A 19135-nucleotide genomic window follows, 5' to 3' on the forward strand; every position below is an offset into this window, starting at 1 on the left:
TAGAAGGTCTTGTAGGTCTTCAAAGAACTGGGCAACTTCAGGTCCTTTGGCATCAGTGGTTGGGTCATAGACCTGGAGTGGTTTGCCCTGGAAATGAACCAAGATTATTCTCTTGTTTTTGAGATTGCACCAAAGTACTGCCTTTTGGACTCTTGTTGACTGTGAGAGCTACTTCATTTCTTCTAAGGGATTCTTGCCCACAATAGTAGATATAATGGTCATTTGAATTAAATTCTCCCATTCCCATCCTTTTTAGTTCACTAATTACTAAGATGTTGATGTTCACTCTTGCCATCTCCTACTTGATCAACTTAACTTGATTCATGGATCTAACATTCCAGGTTCCTATGCAATATTGTTGTTTACAACATCAGACTTTGACCACCAGACACATCCACAGCTGAGCATTGTTTCTGCTTTGGCCTAGCAGCTTCATTCTTTCTGGAGCTATTTGTAATTGCCCTGTGGTCTTTCCCAGTAACACACTGGAAACCATCCATCCTGGAGAGCTCATCTTCTTGTTTCATTTCTTTTTGTCTTTTCATACTGCTCATGGGGTTCTCGTGACAAGAATAATGGGGTGGTGTGCCATTTCCTCCTCCCATGGACCTTGTTTTTCAGAACTCTGCACTATGACCTGTCTTTCTTAGGTGGCTCTGCAAGATATAGCTGATAGCTTCATTAAGTTTTGCAAGCCTCATGATGACAAGGCTGATTTGTCATATATGGTGTTACTATGTTAGGTATGTTACTTCTCTACCCAATCTGTTGAGAGTGTTTTTGTTTTTTTTTTTCTTTAATCTTGAAATCTCTGCAGACAGTGACTACAGCCACAAAATTGTAAGGTGCTTGCCCCTTGGAGGAAAAGCTATGACAAACCTAGACAGTGTATGAAAAAGCTGAGACATTGCTGCTGACAAATATTCATATACACCAAGCTATGGTTTTTTCAGTAGCCATGTATGGATGTGAGAGTTGGACCATAAGAAAGGTTGAGCACTAGTGCCTTTGAATTATAGTGCTGGAGAAGACTTGAGAATTCCTTGAACTGCAAGGAGATGAAACCAATCAATCTTAAAGAAAATCAACCCTGAATATTCATTAGAAGGACTGATGCTGAAGCTTCAGTTTGGCCACCTGATGGGAATAGCCAACTCATTGGAAGAGACCCTGATGGCTGGGAAAGATTGAGGGCAAGAGGAGATGGGGGCGATAGAGGATGAGTTGGTTGGATGGCATCACTGACTCATCGAACAAGCTCTGGGAGATGGGCAAGGACAGGGAAGCCTAGCATGCTGCAGTTCATGGGGTCACAAAGAGTTGGACATGACTGAGCAACTGAACAACCACAACTTCTTATCCACTCAGTGTCGATGGACATCTAGGTTGCTTCCAGGTCCTGGCCATTGTAAATAGTGCTGCAGTGAACTTTGGGGTACATGTGTCCTTGTCAGTTCTGGTTTCCTCAGGGTATATGCCCATAGTAGGATTGCTGGGTTGTATGATAGTTTTATTCCTAGTTTTTTAAGGACTTTCCATGCTATTCTCCATAGTGGTTGTGTCAATTTACATTCTCACCAACATTGTAAGAGGGTTCCCTTTTCTCCACACCCTCTCTAGCATGTATTTGTAGATTTTTTTTATTATGGCCATTTTGACTGGTGTGAGATGATACCTCATTTTGGTTTTGATTTGCATTTCTTTAATAATAAGCGATATTGAGCATCTTTTCATGTGTTTATTAGCCCTCTGTATATCTTCTCTGGAGAAATATCTTTTTTTATTTTTTATTTTTCCTGCTACTGCAGGAACTGCTTGTATATTTTGGAAGTTAATCTTTTGTCGGTTGTCTTATTTGCTATTATTCTCTCCCATTCTGAGAGTTGTCTTTCACCTTGTTTATAGTTTCCTTTGTTCTGTAAAAGCTTTTAAGTTTAATTAGGTCCCATTTGTTTATTCTTATTTTTATTTCCATTACTCTAGGAGGAGAGTCATATAGGATCTTGGCTGTGATTTATATCAGTGTTTTGCCTCTGTTTTCCTCTTAAGAGTTTTATAGTTTCTGGTCTTAACATTTAGGTCTTTAATCCATTTTGAGTTTATTTTTATGTATAGTGTTAGGAAGTATTCTAACTTCATTCTTTTACATTTAGTTGACCAGTTTTCCCAGCACCACTTATTGAAAAGACTATCTTGTTTCCATGTATATCCTTCTTTGTAAAAAATAAGGTGTTCATAGGTGGGTAGACTTTTCTCTGGGCTTTCTGTTTTGTTTCATTGATCTATATTTTTGATTACAGTTTCAATTTCCATGTGTGTGCTTGGTCTGTTCATATTTTCTATTTCTTCCTGATTCAGTTTTGGAAGTTTTACTTTTCCAAGAATTTGTCAATTTCTTCCAAGTTGTCCATTTTATTGGCATATAGTTGCTCATAGTTGTCTCTTACGATCCTTTGTCTTTCTGTGTTGTCTTTTGTAACTTCTTTTTCATTTCTAGGTTTATTGATTTGAATCTTTTTCCCTTTTTCTCTTGATGAATGTTGCTAACGGTTTGTCAATGTTATCTTCTCAAAGACCCAGCTTTTATTTTTATTGATGTTTGCTATCTTTTGTTTCTTTTTCATTTATTTCTGCTGTGATCTTTATGATTTCTTCCCTTCTAACTTTTGTTTTTTTTGTTGTTGTTGTTCTTCTTTTTCTAGTTGCTTTAGGTGTAAGGTTAGGTTGTTGATTTGATGTCTCTTGTTTCTTGAGGTAGGCTTTTGTTACAAACTTCCCTCTTAGCACTGCTTTTACTATATCCCGTTGGTGTTGGTTTGTCTTGTTTTCATTGTCATTTTCTTCTAAGCTTGTTTTGATTTCCTTTTATATTTCTTCAGTGACCTATTGGTTATTCAGAAGTGCGTTGTTTAGCCTCCATGTTTCTTGTTATTTATAGTTTTTTATCCTGTTGTTGTTGTTCAGTCACCAAATTTTGCCTGACTCTGTCACCCTGTGGACTGCAGCATACCAGGCCTCCTGTCCTTCACTGTCTCCTGGAGTTTGCCCAAGTTTGTTTCCATTGAATTGGTCATGCCATTCAACTATCTCATCCCTTGTCATTCTCTTCTCCTTTTGCCTTAAATCTTTCTCACCATCGGGGTCTTTTCCAGTGAGTCAAATTTTGCATCAGGTGGCCAAAGTATTGAAGCTTCAGTTTCTGCATCAGTCCTTCCAGTGAACATTCCGGGTTAATTTCCTTTAGGATTGATTGAGCTCCTTGCTGTCCAGGGGACTCTCAGAGTGTTTTCCAGCACCACAATTCAAAAACATCAATTCTTTGGCACTCTGCCTTTATGGTCCAACTCCCACATTCATAGATGACTACTGGAAAGATCATAGTTTTGAGTATATGCACGTTTGTTGACAAAGTGATGTCTTTGCTTTTTAATACACCATCTGTAGTTAATATCTAAGCTTTTAGCATTGTGATCATAAAAGATGCTTGAAATGATTTCATTTTTAAATTTTTCCAAGGATTGATTTGTGGTCCAGGATTTGATCTCTTCTGGAGAATGTTCCATGTGCAATTAAGAAAAAAGTGAAATCTATTGTTTTGAAAAGGCGCTGATGCTGGGAGGGATTGGGGGCAGGAGGAGGAGGGGATGACAGGATGAAATGGTTGGATGGCATCACCGACTCAACGGACATGGGTTTGAGTGGATTCTGGGAATTGGTGACAGACAGGGAGGCCTGGCATGCTGTGATTCAGGGGGTCGCAAAGAGTTGGACATGACTGAGTGACTGAACTGAACTGAACTGTTTTGGGATCAGATGTACTGAAGATATTAATTAGGTCCAGCTGGTCCAATGTATTGTTTAAAACTTGTGTTTCCTGTTAATTTTCTGTCAGGATGATCTATGCATCCATAAGTGGATGGATTAAAGTCCCCCACTATTACTGTGTTGCTGTTGATTTCCCTTTTAATAGTTATTCCCATTTGCCTTATACATCTTGAGGTGCTCCTTTGTTGGGTTCATGTATGTTAATAATTACGTCTTGGATTGATCCCTTGATCATTATGTAGTGTCTTTGTCTCTTACAACCATCTTTATTTTAAAGTCTATTTTGCCTGATGCAAGCATCGCTACTTCTATTTTCTTTTGGTCTCCATTTGCATGGAATAGTGACTTCCCTGGTGGCTCAGATGGTAAAAACGTCTGCCTACAATGCAGGGGACCTGGGTTCGATCCCTGGGTTGGGAAGATCCTTTGGAGAAGGAAATGGCAACCCACTCCAGTATTCTTGCCTGGAGAATCCCATGGACAGAGGAGCCTGGTAGGCTACAGTCCATGGGGTCGCAAAGAGTTGGACACGACTGAGCGGCTTCATTTTCACCTTCACTTTGCATGGAATATCTTTTTTCACTCCCCACTTTCAGTCTGTATGTGTTCCTAGGTTTGAGGTGGGTCTCTTGTAGACAGAATATATAGGGGACTTGTTTTGTATCCATTCAGTTAGTCTGTGTCTTTAGTTGGATCATTTAACCCATTTATGTTTAAGGTAATTCTTGATAAATATTCCTGTTACCATTTACTTTATTGTTTTGTGTTTGTTTTCATAATCATTTTTTTGTATTTCCTGTCTAGAGATGTTCCTTTAGCATTTGTTGGAAGAGCTGGTTTGGTGGTGCAAAATTCTCTTAGCTTTTGCTTATCTGAAGCTTTTTTCTCTTTTGTATCTGAATGAGATCCTTGCTGGATAGAGTATTCTTGGTTGTAGGTTTTTCCCTTTCATCACTTTAAGTATATCCTGCCATTCCCTTCTGGCCTGCAGAGTTTCTGTTGAAAGCTCAGCTTTTAGCCTTATGAGAATTTCCTTGTATGTAATTTTTGCTTTTCCCTTGCTGCTTTTAAGATTTTTTTCTCTGTGGATAATTTTTGTTAGTTTGATTAATATATCTTTTGGCATGTTTCTCTGGTTTATCCTCTGTGGGACTCTCTGGGCTTCCTGGACTTGGTGGCTATTTCCTTCTCCATTTTACGGAAGTTTTCAACTGTTAGCTCCTCAAATATTTTCTCATGCCCTTTACTTCTGTGTCTTCTCTTGGAACTCCTATGATTCTAATGTTGGGGTGCTTAACATTGTCCCATAGGTCTCTAAGGCTGCCCTCATTTCTTTTTCTTCTTTTTTTCTGCTCTGCTTCAGTTATTTCCACCATTCTGTCTTCCAGCTCACTTATCTGTAACTGCCTCAGTTACTGTACTGTTGGTTCCCTCCAGAGTGTTTTCAATTTCAGTTATTGTGTTGTTCGTTGCTAATTGACTATTCTGTATTTTTTCTAGATCCTTGTTAAACATTTCTTACCTCTTCTCAATCTGTTCCTCCAGTGTATTTATCCGTGTCTCTGTTTTGTTTTCAAGATTTTGGATCATCTTTACTATCATTCTGAATTCTTTTTCAGATAGATTCCCTATCTCCTCTTTTGTTTGGTCTGATGGGTTTTTACCATGTTCCTTTACCTGCTAGATATTTCTCTGTTTTATCATTTTGTTTAGTTTGCTATGCTTAGGGTCTCCTTTCTGAAGGTTTTAGAGGCATAGTTCCTCTTAGTTGTGGAGTCTGCTCCCTGTGGGTGCACCGGTGCCTTGTGAAGGTTTCCTGGTTGGGGGGATTTTGCCTGTGTTCTGGTGGGTGGAGCTCCATCTCATCTTTCTGGAGGGCATTGCAGTGTGCAGTAGTGAGTTTGGGAGTGTCTGTGGGTTTGATGTGGTTCTGGGCCTCCTGTCTGTTAATATGCAGGGTTGTGTTCCTGCTGGAAGATTGGCATGTGGTGTCCTGCACTGGAGCTTGCTGACTCTTGGGTGGAGCTAAGTCTCTGTGTAGTTATGGAGCTTTTTGGGCGGGATCTCGTCTATTAATATTGCATGGGTGTGGGAGATCTCTGATGTTCCAAAGTCCTGGAGTTGAGTCTCGGGTTTAGTTCCAGCCTCTTACAGAAGCACCAAAACTTCTCAGGCCACACAGCACAGGAGACAAAACCCATAGGTTAATGGTGAAACAACTCAACAGCCAATAACACCCAAAGAGATTCACAGAGTTATGTAGAGAACAGAAGGTGAAAAGGAGAAAAGGGAGAGTCAGAAGAGAGCAACCAAGCCAACTTTCAAATCCTTAAGTGAAAATGGATACTAAAACTTAGATTCTCAAAGATTAACAAAGAAAAAAAATTAACAAAAGATCATAAAGCAAAAATTAAAAACCTAGAAAAAATTAGTCCTTCAAAAGTCCAATATAAAAAAAATATCAAACACAAAAGTAAAGTATGGAATTTATTTTTAAAATAAGTTTTTTTTTTTAAAGAAAGGTAAAAGGCTATAAAAATCAAAAAGTAATAAAGAACTGTATTAAGACAGTATAAGGGGGAAAAAAGGGGTTAAAAGAATATAAAAATTTTAAAATAATAAATTTATAGGAGGTAGATAGTATGTATATGGTGGTAGTGAGAGGAATGTTTGTGGGATTCCTCCCTTTTTCTGCTCCAGTTGCTTTGCCTTCTCAGAAGGTTCTCCAATCTATCTTGGAAGGTCTCTGGACTTGTGTGCAGTATGGAATCAGTTCAGTCTCAAGATCTTCCATTGTTCTGGCTTTTACTTGGCTCTGAAAGCCTACAGTTTCCCCTAAAGCACACAGTCTGAAGTTAACTGCAGGATTTTAATCTTGCATTTGCCTCTTCTGGTGCGATTCCCTCTTCTTTGCTTTGCTCACACTGCTGCTTTGTTTTTTGGCCTGCCTCTGCTTGCAAGTCTCTCTTCAGTGTCTGATCTACCCCTTGACATGAGGGGTTGAAAGGGGCCACTTATTTGGGCTCACTTGCTCAGTTATGCTGTGGAGAGGGAGGGACACTGTAAACACTGCTTCATGTATGGGGTCCAGGTGCTGTGGCTGAACCACATGGGAGGTTGCCACTGCCGTAGGTGGGCGTGCACCTCCCAGGAGAGTCGGTCTCAGTCTGTGGGACCCTTTGCCAAGCTGCATGGGCTCCTGGCTAGTCCATGAGGTCACAGTCCCAGGTGGGTTGTGCGCTTTCCCAGGGAAGCTGGTCTCGAGCTGTAACCACTGCTGGCGGATCTGAGCCGAGGATCACAGGAGAAAGTGGGTGGCACCTGGTGGTTGCTCACAGCTTGGCAGCAGATGTGGTCTCTGGGACTGAGATTGCAGCAGGCCCTTGCCTTCTGATTCTGGCAGTCATGTGCCTGCCTGCCTTCCTCTGGAGCTGTAGACTACAGCCAGCCCACCCCACTTTGGTATTTCCTAGGGTGCAGTCCTTTGTTCTGTGAATGCACTGAGTTAGAGTGTGGCATTAGAGCCTTCCTGTGGGAATAATCTTTTGTTTTTCTGGTGGTTCCAGGGTTTTCTCTGTCCTGCCTATACTGTGTCACATTAGCCTCCTCAGCATGTCTTCATGGCATTCAACCTCAGTCCTTTTCCTGAGTACCGACCCACGCAGCCTGTGCTTCCGCACCCAGCCCACACTCACTGCAGCTGGACACAAGTGTGGGAGCTGCTTCTTGGCTGGAAGTTGCATTTTGGTGCAATCTTCGTGGTGAATTTTTTCCATTTTGCCTAACTGTACTTCCCTCTGACATTCCTAAACTCATCCCTGACCCCACCTGTGAGAGGATTTCCTATTGTGTGGAAATTTCTCCTCCTTCATGACTCCCTCCTTAGGATGGGTCCCCCGTCCCAAAGTCCTTTGTCTCCCTTCTCATCTTCTTTTGCCCTACCTCATTCCGAGAAGATTGGTTTGCCTTTCTGCAAGTCTGGGATCCTCTGACAGTGTTTAGAAGTTGTTCTGTGGGAATTGTTCCACATGGAGATGATCTTTCGATGTATCTGTGGGGGAGAAGGTAGTCTCCCTGTCCTATTCTTCCACCATCTTGAAGCTCCTCATAAATCCTACTTAATCATGCTGTATAATCTTTTATGTGCTCTTGAATTCTGTTTGCTAAAATTTTGTTGAGAATTTTTGCATCTGTATTCATCAGGGATATTGGTTTAATTTTCTCATTGTGTCCTTATCTTGCTCTATTAGGGTAATTCTGGCTTCCTAGAATAAGTTTGGAAGTATTCCATCCTCAGTTTTTGAAAGTTTGACGACTGGTCTTAAATCTTTGAATGCTTGGTAGAATTTTTCATTGAAGATTTCTGGTTCTGCGGTTTTCTGTTGGGAGGTTTTTGGTTATTGATTAAATCTATTTACTTATTATTGGTCTGTTCAGATTTTCTATCTCTTCAGTCTTGGTAACTTGTATGTTTCTAGAAATTTATCCATTTATTCTAGGTTATTTAATTTTGGGGGCTTATAATTGTTCATAATAATTTCTTATGAACCTGTGTATTTCTGTCAGATCAGTTGTAATGTCTCCACCACCCCACCATTTTCAGTCCTAATTTAATTTATTTTATTTATTCTTTTTTTCTTAGTCTAGGTAAAGCTTTGTCAATTTTATCTTTGGGGAGTACCGTCTCTTAGTTTTGTTGATTCTTCCTATTGTTTTTCTGATCTCTCATTCATTTCCACTCTGATCTTTATTATTTCCTTCTTTGTGCTAACTCTGGGCATAATTTGTTCTTTTTCTAGTACATTGAGTTGTAAGTGTTTTTTTATGTCTTTCTGATGATGATATTTGTATTTATTGCTATAAACTTTCCAAACTGCTTTTGCTGCACTCCATAAGTTTTTATATGTTGTTTTTTCATTTTCAATTGTTGGAGATATTTTTTTATTTCCCCATTGACCCATTGGTTGTTCAGAAATGTGCAGTTTTGTTTCTATATATTTGTAGATTTTCAAGCTTTTTCTGTTATTGTTGATTTCTAGTTTTATACCATGTGGTCAGAAAACATAGTTGATAGGATTTCAGTCTTCTTAAATTTTCTGAGATTTGTTTTCTATCAAATTATCTGTCCTGGAGAATTTTCCATGTACCGCTGGGAAGAACTTATATTCTGCTGCTATTGAATGAAATTTAAAAATATATATATTTGTTAATTCCATTTGTTCTGGAGTATATTTCAATTCCACTGTTTCCTTGATGATTTTCCATCTGAATGATCTACTCATTGCTGGCAGTTGGGTGTTGAAGTCCCCTACTATTAATATGAGCTTCCCTGGTGGCTCAGTGGTAAAGAATCTGCCTTCCAGGCAGGAGATACGGATTTGATCCTTAGGTCAGAAAGATCCCCTGGAGGAGGAAATGGCAACCCAGCCCAGTATTCTTGCCTGGGAAATCCCACAGATAGAGAACCCTGGGAAGCAACAGTCCATGGGGTTGCAGAGTTGGATACAACTTAGTGACTGAGCACGCATGCACACACTATTAATGTATTGTCTGTTTCTCCTTTTGGATATGTTAGTATTTGTTTATATTGTGGTGCTCCAGTGTGATTTACAATTGACCTTTTTATCAATATATACTGTCCTTGTCTCTTATTATCATTTTTGGGCTAAAGTGTATTTTGTCTGATCGCTCTATGACTATGCATACTTTTGGTTTCTACTTGCATGGAATATCCTCTTCAATATTTCCACTTTAAACCTGTATATCTATAGAGCTGATATGAGTTCCCTGTAGGTAGCTTATAGTTGGGTCTTGTCTTTTAATCAATCCATCCATTTTTGTATCTTTTGACTGGTGACTTCAGACCATTTCTATTTAGAGTAATTACTGACATGTAAAGACTGCTGTCACCTTATTTATTGCAGGCTGTAGGCATGTGGGCTTCAGTAGTTGTGGCATGTGGGCTCAGTAGTTGCAGCTTATAGGCCCTAGAGTGTGGGCACAGTAGCTATGATACATGGGCCTAGCTGCTCCATGGCATGTGAAATCTTCGAGGGATTGAACCTATGTCCCCTGCACTGGCAGGTAGACTCCTATCTACTGTGCCACCAGGGAAGTCTTGCATCATTTCTTTTCCCCCATCTCTCTGTCTGGTTTTTCATGGAATTTTCTCAGCTTCCCTCTCTTTGTGTGTGTCTCGTGACTGTACTGTAGGTTTTTGCTTTGTGGTTACCATGTGATTTACGTGAAACATCTCAGGTGAAATAATCATTTTTATGCAGATAGCACCTTAATTTTATCCACCTATAAAGTTTCCACCATTTTACATCTCTTAATGTTGCAATTTACCTTTTTTATGCTGTGGATTTTTTGAGAAATTATCATAGCTGTAGTTGTGTGAATGCTGTGTCCCTTTAGCCTTTATATTAAGTGGTTAATGTACCATTGTAATATATGGAGTCACAGTTTTCTCTTTCTGTTTACTTTTCACATTTGTTAAGAATATTGTGTACTTGCATTAGCTTTTATGTCACTAGTTAGTGTCTTTATTTCAACTTGAAGGGCTCCTTTCAGTCTTTCTGAAAGGTACATCTAGTGGTGGTGAAATTTCTCAGCTTTATCTGAGAAAGCCTTTAATTTCCCTTCTGATCTGATGGCTAACTGCCAGATAAAGTATTCTTGCTGCTGCTAAGTCGCTTCAGTCGTGTCTGACTCTGTGCGACCCCAGAGACGGCAGCCCACCAGGCTCCCCTGTCCCTGGGATTCTCCAGGCAAGAACACTGGAGTGGGTTGCCATTTCCTTTCAGTTAAGTATTCACAACTGGCAGTTTTTATCTTTTAACACTTTGAGTATGTCATTCTACTTTTTCCTGGCCTGTAGAGTTTCTTCTGAGAACTTTGCTGATAGCCTAATGGGGGTTCCTTTGTGGATTACTTTCCTTTTCTCCTACCGGCTGCCTTTAAGATTTTTTTTTTTTTTTGTTACTGACTTTTGACAATTTTCATATGTCTTGGAGAAGGTTTTTGCATTGAAGTAGGTAGATATTCTCTTAGTTTCATGGACTTGTATATACAGCTTCTTCCCCAGGTTTGGGAAGTTCTCAGCTGTTATATAAAAGATGCTTGTTCCTTGGAAGGAAAGCTATGACAAACCTAGGCAATGTATTAAAAAACAGAAACCTCACTTTGCTGACAAAGGTCTGTATAATCAAAGCTATGGTTTTTCCAGTAGTCATGTACAGGTGTAGTTGGACCATAAAGAAGCCTAACTCCCAAAGAATTGATGCTTTTGAGGTGTGGTGCTAGAGAAGACTTTTCAGAGTCCCTTGGACACCAAAGAGATCAAACCAGTCAATCCTAAAGGAAATTAACCCTGAATATACATTGGAAGGACTGATGCTGAAGCTGAAGCTCTAAAACTTTGGCCACCTGATGTGAAGATCTGACTCAAGAGAAAAGACTCTGATGCTGGGAAAGATTGAGGGCAGGAGGAGAAGGGGACAACAGAGGATGAGATAGTTGGATGGCATCACTGACTCAATGGACATGAGTTTGAGGAAACTCTGAGAGATCGTGAAGGACAGGGAAATCTGGTGTGCTGCAGTCGATGGGGTCATAAAGAGTTGGACACAACTGAGCAACTGAACAACAACAAGATAGATGAGGGTGTGAAGTGAAAGAATGATAATCATTTACAGTATATACAAATATTCAGTCATCATGTTGTACACCCAAAACTAATATAATGGTATATGTCAATTATGCATCAATTAAAAACAAGAAAAAAGCCGGGGGAGAGGGCAATGAGTATTCTAACAATTCCAAACAAAGCCAAAACGATGAGCTCTCCTTCAGAGTTTGCAGTCTTCCCTTCTCATTAAGGTAAAGGATACATACGGCCTTTGATACAATGGGATGGGATGGGTCTGGGATACTGCATTTCTCACAAGTGCCCAGAAAATGCCAATGCTGCAGGTCCCTCGGTTGTACTTTGAATTTGTTGTTGTTTAGTCACTCAGTCATGTCTGACTCTTTTGCAAACCCATGGACTCTAGGCTGCCAGGCTCAGAATGCTCTAGAGAGGATTTCCCAGGCATGAATATTGGAGTGGGTTGCCATTTCCTTCTCTAGGGCATCTTCCCAACTCAGGGATCAAACTCATGTTTCCTGCCTTGGCAGGTGGATTCTTTGCCACTAAGCCACCAGAGAAGCCCACAGCAAGGTCTTAAAGCACCTGAGGGTGGAGATTAGCTGGGCTGGTTTCTAAGGGATCAGATTACAATTAGGATGAGTGGAGCACAAGGGCTATTTTGGCCTCCCTTCCTGACAACCTGAAATAGCTGTGGGATGAGCTGAGGTAGTGTTTCCTTGCTACAGAGAAAAATAAATCAGTGGTTTTCATAGACTGGGAATGCTATAACTCCTCAAGTGGTTTAACATTCTGGGCGTTTGTTTTAATTTTTCTTGGAGTGCTCATTAGGAACCCTTCTTAGTGTCTACAGTCACACTTTCCATGAGGACTTCACTCAGTTTGTCATCACTGTTTCAAGGCTCCAGTGGGAAATTAAAGATTTAAAGCAATATAAGGAGGAATCTTTGCTACAGTTGTTAAAAAATGAAATGGACTTGCTTGAGAAGCTTTAAATTTTATTTCGCTGTGAGGAGTAGAAAGTTGGGAAGGAAAGGAAACATCTGTGCCACACAGGAGCCAGGTGGGCTACTCCTAGCTCTCAGCTTCTGTGACTAAAGGTGATGTCCACGTCCCCAAGCCTCAGACACACCTCCTGATGGCCCGGTGGCCCTGAGTGGCCTGGTATGGACACAGGACTTTTATTTCTGATGTGGGAGAAGGCAGTGGGCTCAGGAGAGACCCTGGGCTCTAGCTCTGCCACACACTGGGTGACACCTCTGGGCTCAGCGTCCTCATGTGTAAAATGAGGCTGCTCTTAGAGTTCCTTGTGGTGACTTGATTTTCCAACAGTGTTTGGGCATCAACAAAGTTGGTAGGTGTCAGAAGTGTGAGGTCTCTGTGTGGCAGCTCCATAGTACCAGAGCCCCTGCAAACAGCTGGGGAGACTCTGGCCAAGTGGTGTCACTGCAGACACGAAAGGGACAACTGTGGTGCTGGGGCAGCTACAGGTGTTATCTGGTCCCCACTACATCCTGAAATGACGACCCTCTTCTTCCTTACCTTCTGATGCACACAGGCGAGCATCCTGGGAGTCAGTTGGGTAGCCAGTCCTCTCTCTGCACCCCATCTGGGCCACCCATGTGGTCTGTGCATGTTGCAGGAATGGGGACCCCTTCCTAACACTCAGGAATGAATTATCCAGCACGTGCTGACAAAGAAGAGACTTTATTGGGAACAGGGCACCCTGACGGAAAGCAGGAGGATGTAGTCTTGTTTAGGCTTCAGAGGCAAAGTAGAGCAGGCCTCTGACTTGTCCCTGACCTGCCTGGATGCCACCCTGGCTATATGTGTGCCTGCACTTGTTACCAGCCAGCTGAGTAGCATTATAGATACGATAGGTAGTGACTCGTGGAATTCTCACGACCCCTGGAGATCCAACCAATCTCCCAGACCTGGAGAATATCAACACTCACAAGATAAAACCAACAGCATTAACATTGAAACTGGAGCTGCAGTTTGCTCACAGACTGATGACGATATCACTTTGTGGCCCTAGGAGGATAAGCGGGAACACCAAAGTGCAACTTTTGAAGTCTTACCTATGGAGTGAACGTACTGCCTGGGACCTTTTCCCAATTGGGACCCCAGACTAGCTATGACACGGGATATCCCAGTGCTGTTAAAGTCTAAATGTTGATCGAAATCTGCTGATGAATCCTCTGCTGTTTCTCTTTTCCTTTACTGTTAGTGTCTTGAAAATAAGCTTGATAATTCTCTAATAAATATTAATATTGTTAATTTGTATATAACAAGTGGTCTATTTCGTTAACAAATAATTTGAACCTAAGATGCAAGTTAAAACTCAGCAGAACAGAGGGTAAGGGAACCCAGGAGAACTGCTGTCACATGGCTCACAGTCTCAGGTTTAATGACTATGAGGTTGGTTTCCACGTTGTCTCTGACCAATCATTCTCACTCAGGGTCCTTTCTAGTGTCACATATGTTGCTCAGCCAAGATGGATTCTGGGAGGTGGTAGGGGAAGTCTCCTTTTGACCTTTACCGAATTCTGGTTCAGTTCAATTCAGTTCAGTTGCTCAGTCGTGTCAGACTCTGTGACCCCATGAATCATAGCATGCCAGGCCTCCCTGTCCATCACCAACTCCTGGAATTCACTCACACTCATCCATCTCATACTCTGTCGTCCCCTTCTCCTGCCTCCAAACCCTCCCAGCATCAGGGTCTTTTCCAAAGAGTCAACTCTTTGCATGAGGTGGCCAAAGTACTGGAGTTTCAACTTCAGCATCGGTCCTTCCAATGAACACCCAGGGTTGATCTCCTTTAGGATGGACTGGTTGGATCTCCTTGGAATCCAAGGGACTCTAAAGAGTCTTCTCCAACACCACAGTTCAAAAGCATCAATTCTTCGGTGCTCAACCTTCTTCACAGTCCAACTCTCACATCCATAGCCTTGACTAGACGGAAAAATCACAGTCCAACTCTCACAACTATAGCCTTGACTAGACGGACCTTAGTCGGCAAAGTAATGTCTCTGCTTTTCAATATGCTATCTAGGTTGGTCATAACTTTCCTTCCAAGGAGTAAGCATCTTTTCATTTCATGGCTGCAATCATCTGCAGTGATTTTGGAGCCCCCCAAAATAGTCTGGCACTGTTTCCTCTGTTTCCCCATTTATTTCCCATGAAGTGATGCGACCAGATGCCATGATCTTTGTTTTCTGAATGTTGAGCTTTAAGCCCACTTTTTCACTCTCCTCTTTCACTTTCATCAAGAGGCTTTTTAGTTCCTCTTCACTTTCTGCCATAAGGGTGGTGTCATCTGCATATCTGAGGTTATTAATATTTCTCCTGGCAATCTTGATTCCAGCTTGTGCTTCTTCCAGCCCAGCTTTTCTCATGATGTACTCTGCATATAAATTAAATAAGCAGGGTGACAATATACAGCCTTGACGTACTGGTTTTCCTGTTTGGAACCAATCTGTTGTTCCATGTCCAGTTCTAACAGTTGCTTCCTGACCTGCATACAGGTTTCTCAAGAGGCAGGTCAGATGGTCTGGTATTCCCATCTCTTAGAATTTTCCACAGTTCATTGTGACCCATACAGTCAAATGCTTTGGCATAGTCAATAAAACAGAAATAGATGTTTTTCTGGAACTCTCTTGCTTTCTCCATGATCCAGCGGATGTTGGCAGTTTGATCTCTGGTTCCTCTGCCTTTTCAAAAAGCAGCTTGAACATCTGGAAGTTCATGGTTCATGTACTGCTGAAGTCTGGCTTGGAGAATTTTGAGCATTACTTTACTAGTGTGTGAGATGAGTACAATTGTGTGGTAGTTTGAGCATTCTTTGGCATTGCCTTTCTTTGGGATTGGAATGAAAACTGACCTTTTCCAGTCCTGTGGCCACTGCTGAGTTTTCCAAATTTGCTGGCATATTGAGTGCAGCACTTTCATAGTATCATCTTTCACGATTTGAAATAGCTCAACTGGAATTCCATCACCTCCACCAGCTTTGTTCGTAGTGATGCTTTCTAAGACCCATTTGACTTCACATTCTAGGATGTCTGGCTCTAGATGAGTGATCACACCTTCATGATTATCTGGGTCGTGAAGATCTTTTTTGTACAGTTCTGTGTATTCTTGCCACTTCTTCTTAATATCTTCTGCTTCTGTTAGGTCCAGACCATTTCTGTCCTTTATCGAGCCCATCTTTGCATGAACTCTTCCCTTGGTATCTCGAACTTTCTTGAAGAGATCTCTAGTCTTTCCCATTCTGTTGTTTTCCTCTATTTCTTTACATTGATCACTGAGGAAGGCTTTCTTATCTCTCCTTGGTATTCTTTGGAACTCTGCATTCAGACGCTTATATCTTTTCTTTTCTCCTTGGCTTTTCACTTCTCTTCTTTTCACAGCTATTTGTAAGGCCTCCTCAGACAGCCATTTTGCTTTTTTGCTTTTCTTTTCCATAGGAATGGTCTTGATCCCTGTCTCCTGTACAGTGCCACGAACCTCCGTCCATAATTCATCAGGCACTGTCTATCAGATGTAGTCCCTTAAATCTATTTCTCACTTCCACTGTATAATCATAAGGGATTTGATTTAGGTCGTACTTGAATGGTCTAGTGGTTTCCCCCACTCTCTTCTATTTAAGTCAGAATTTGGCAATAAGGAGTTCGTGATCTGAGCCACAGTCAGCTCCCAGTCTTGTTTTTGCTGACTGTCTAGAGCTTCTCCATCTTTGGTTGTAAAGAATATAATCAGTCTGATTTTGGTGTTGACCATCTGGTGATGTCCATGTGTAGAGTCTTCTCTTGTGTTGTTGGAAGAGTGTTTGTTATGACCAATGCCTTCTCTTGGCAAAACTCTATTAACCTTTGCTCTGCTTCATTCCGTACTCTAAGGCCAAATTTGCCTGTTACTCCGGGTATTTTTTGACTTCCTACTTTTGCATTCCAGTCCCCTATAAGGAAAAGGACATCTTTTAAAGGGTGTTAGTTCTAGAAGGTCTTGTAGGTCTTCATAGAACCATTCCACTTCAGCTTCTTCAGCATTACTGGTTAGGGCATTACCATGATATTGAATGATTTGCCTTGGAAATGAACAGAGATCATCCTGTCGTTTTTGAGAGTGCATCCAAGTGCTGCATTTTGGACTCTCTTGTTGACCTTGATGGCTAATCCATTTCTTCTAAGGGATTCCTGCCCACAGTAGTAGATATAATGGTCATCTGAGTTAAACTCACCCATTCTGAGTTAAAGAATCTTTAACTCAGATTTTTCTGGTTAGTGGTGGCTTATTTGTTCTATGTTCCTTGCCAGGACCTCCTGTCATAACCTAGCTCGTGCAAATGGTTACCTCGGTGCCTGGGTAGGGTGAGTGGTTTCAGTTAGTGTTTTCCCTAACACACATAGGGCCTATATGAAGTGGCGTGCTCAAGTTCCTGCCTGTCTGTTCCTTCCCTACTCCTGCCACTGCTCTGGAAGCTCCTGGGAGAAAGGGCTGATGAATCCTGCACATCTGTGTTCTTGGGCTCCCATAGCCCTAGTAGATAGCAGACACTGAAGAGTGAATGGGAGAAGGAGTAGAGTAGGATAAGCTGGAGAGCATGTGATTCTGTTGGGAAGATGGAGAGATGCGGGCGGGGTCTTAAAGTGAAAAGCTGCTCCTCCACAGCACAGACACTGTTTGTGATGAAAGACCAAGGAAGCCAGGAGGCCTTATGAAACAGTCACAGCTTCCAGTCATCAGGAAGACAAACAGCAAGCACCTCTGTGCCCATGCAAGGCTAGAGACTGGGTTCCTGCTCTCAGGAAGCCTCGGGCCTAGGAGGGGAGTCAGACAAGAAATATTTGTCCCACTGGTAGATGCTCACCAAGCAAATGGCACACAGGACCAGAAGAATGGACAAGGAGATGTGATTCAGCCTGAAGGAGTCAGAGGAGATGGTGTTCAAGCAAAGCCTGAGAAATATGGTTAGCAGCCAAGAATCTGGAGCCAGGAGCTAATGGTAGGTGCAACATAGAGAGAAAGTCCTCTGAAAAAGGCAGGTGTGAAGGAATAGGATACATTTAAGCTCCTGGAAGATGTCAAAGGGAGCATGGGCTGTAGGGGTTCATGCAGAGAGGGTGCAGCAGAGGAAGGGGACGAGGAAGAGAGAATGAAAGAAGGTTAAGGCCTGGCCATACATGCCATTCTCTTTCCAAGGGAAATGGGGAGCTATTCAAATGCTGCAGAGAACTGACATTTTCAGAGCTGCAGTTAAAACAGATCACTTATCACACAGAGAAGGCAAACAGGAGTGTGGAGAAGGTGCAGCCAGAGGGCTGTGTTAAGAACCCACTGAGAGTGCCAAAGAGAGACAGTGCCCACCTGAACTCAAAAGGTGTCAGATCTGGAGAGAGGAAGCAAATTAGCAGTACTAGAGGGAGGCACAGAAGGAGGAGGAAAAACAGTAGTAAAGTCTAGAACAATTCATGCAGATGCTAAGAATCCTGTCCTCATCGTTTGCTAATGAAAAGAAGTTCAGAGAATACAATCCCTGAAGAAGACTTGAACTCTAATCTCTGTCCATTGCTTTCCCCAGGTGCTGCTTTCTGTCAGTTCCCTAAGCAAGGCTGCTTTTTTTTTTTTTTTAAAAGTAATTAACCTCCAATTAAAATAAATTTATATTAAAAATAACATTACATCATTGTAATATAGTTTTTGGTTATTAAAATTGTAGATAAAACAGGGGCAGTCCTAAGATGGCAGAGGAATAGGACAGAGAGACCACTTTCTCCCCCACAAATTCATTAAAAGAACACTTAAACGCTGAGTAAATTTCACAAAACAACTTCCGAATGCCCACAGAGGACATCAGGCACCCAGAAAAGCAGCCCGTTGTCTTTGAAAGGAGGTAGGAAAAAATATAAAAAATGAAAAGGGAGACAAAAGAGGTAGGGACGGAGCTCTGTCCTAGGAAGGGAGTCTTAAAAAGAGAGAAATTTACAAACACCAGGAAACACTGTCACTGCCGAGTCTGTGGCAAGCCTTGGAACCAGAGGGCAACATAACTGGGAGGAAAAATAAATAAATAATTAAACCCCACAGATTACATGTCCAACGGTAACTCCCCCAGCAGAGAAGCAGCTCAGATGCCTGCATCCGCCACTAGCAAGCGGGGGCTGGGCAAGGAGGCGTGGGCTGCCTTGCTTAGAGAAGGGACTGAGCCTGAATACCCTGAGGGCAATCTGAGGAAACTAATTTGGGCTAGCAAACCAGACTGTGGGATAGCTACCATGCGAAAAGCCCTAACACTGCCAAGCCCACTCACAGAGCAAAGGACTGACTAGCTGCTGCTACTGCTGCTAAGTCGCTTCAGTCATGTCCAACTCTACTAGAGCTACGCAAAAAGCCCTAACCTAAGAGACGGTCAGGCCCACTCACAGAACAAAGGAGTGAGCAGAGCTAGCCAGCTGCTGGCCATCCCCCTCCAGTGACAGGCAGCCAGAGCCGGAAGGGGCAGTCGTGGCCCCAGAGAGGCTTTATCTACCAAACTGCAAGCAGGCTTCTTTGCTAACTAAGACTTCTTGGGGTTCTGGATGGTCAACATCCGCCAGTTGTACACCCAGAAAACTGAGTGGCAGGGACGGGGGAGGCGATAAGTCTCAGTGACTGCGCTGGCCA

Source organism: Budorcas taxicolor, chromosome 1, assembly GCF_023091745.1.
Source record: "Budorcas taxicolor isolate Tak-1 chromosome 1, Takin1.1, whole genome shotgun sequence".
Classification (NCBI taxonomy): domain Eukaryota; kingdom Metazoa; phylum Chordata; class Mammalia; order Artiodactyla; family Bovidae; genus Budorcas; species Budorcas taxicolor.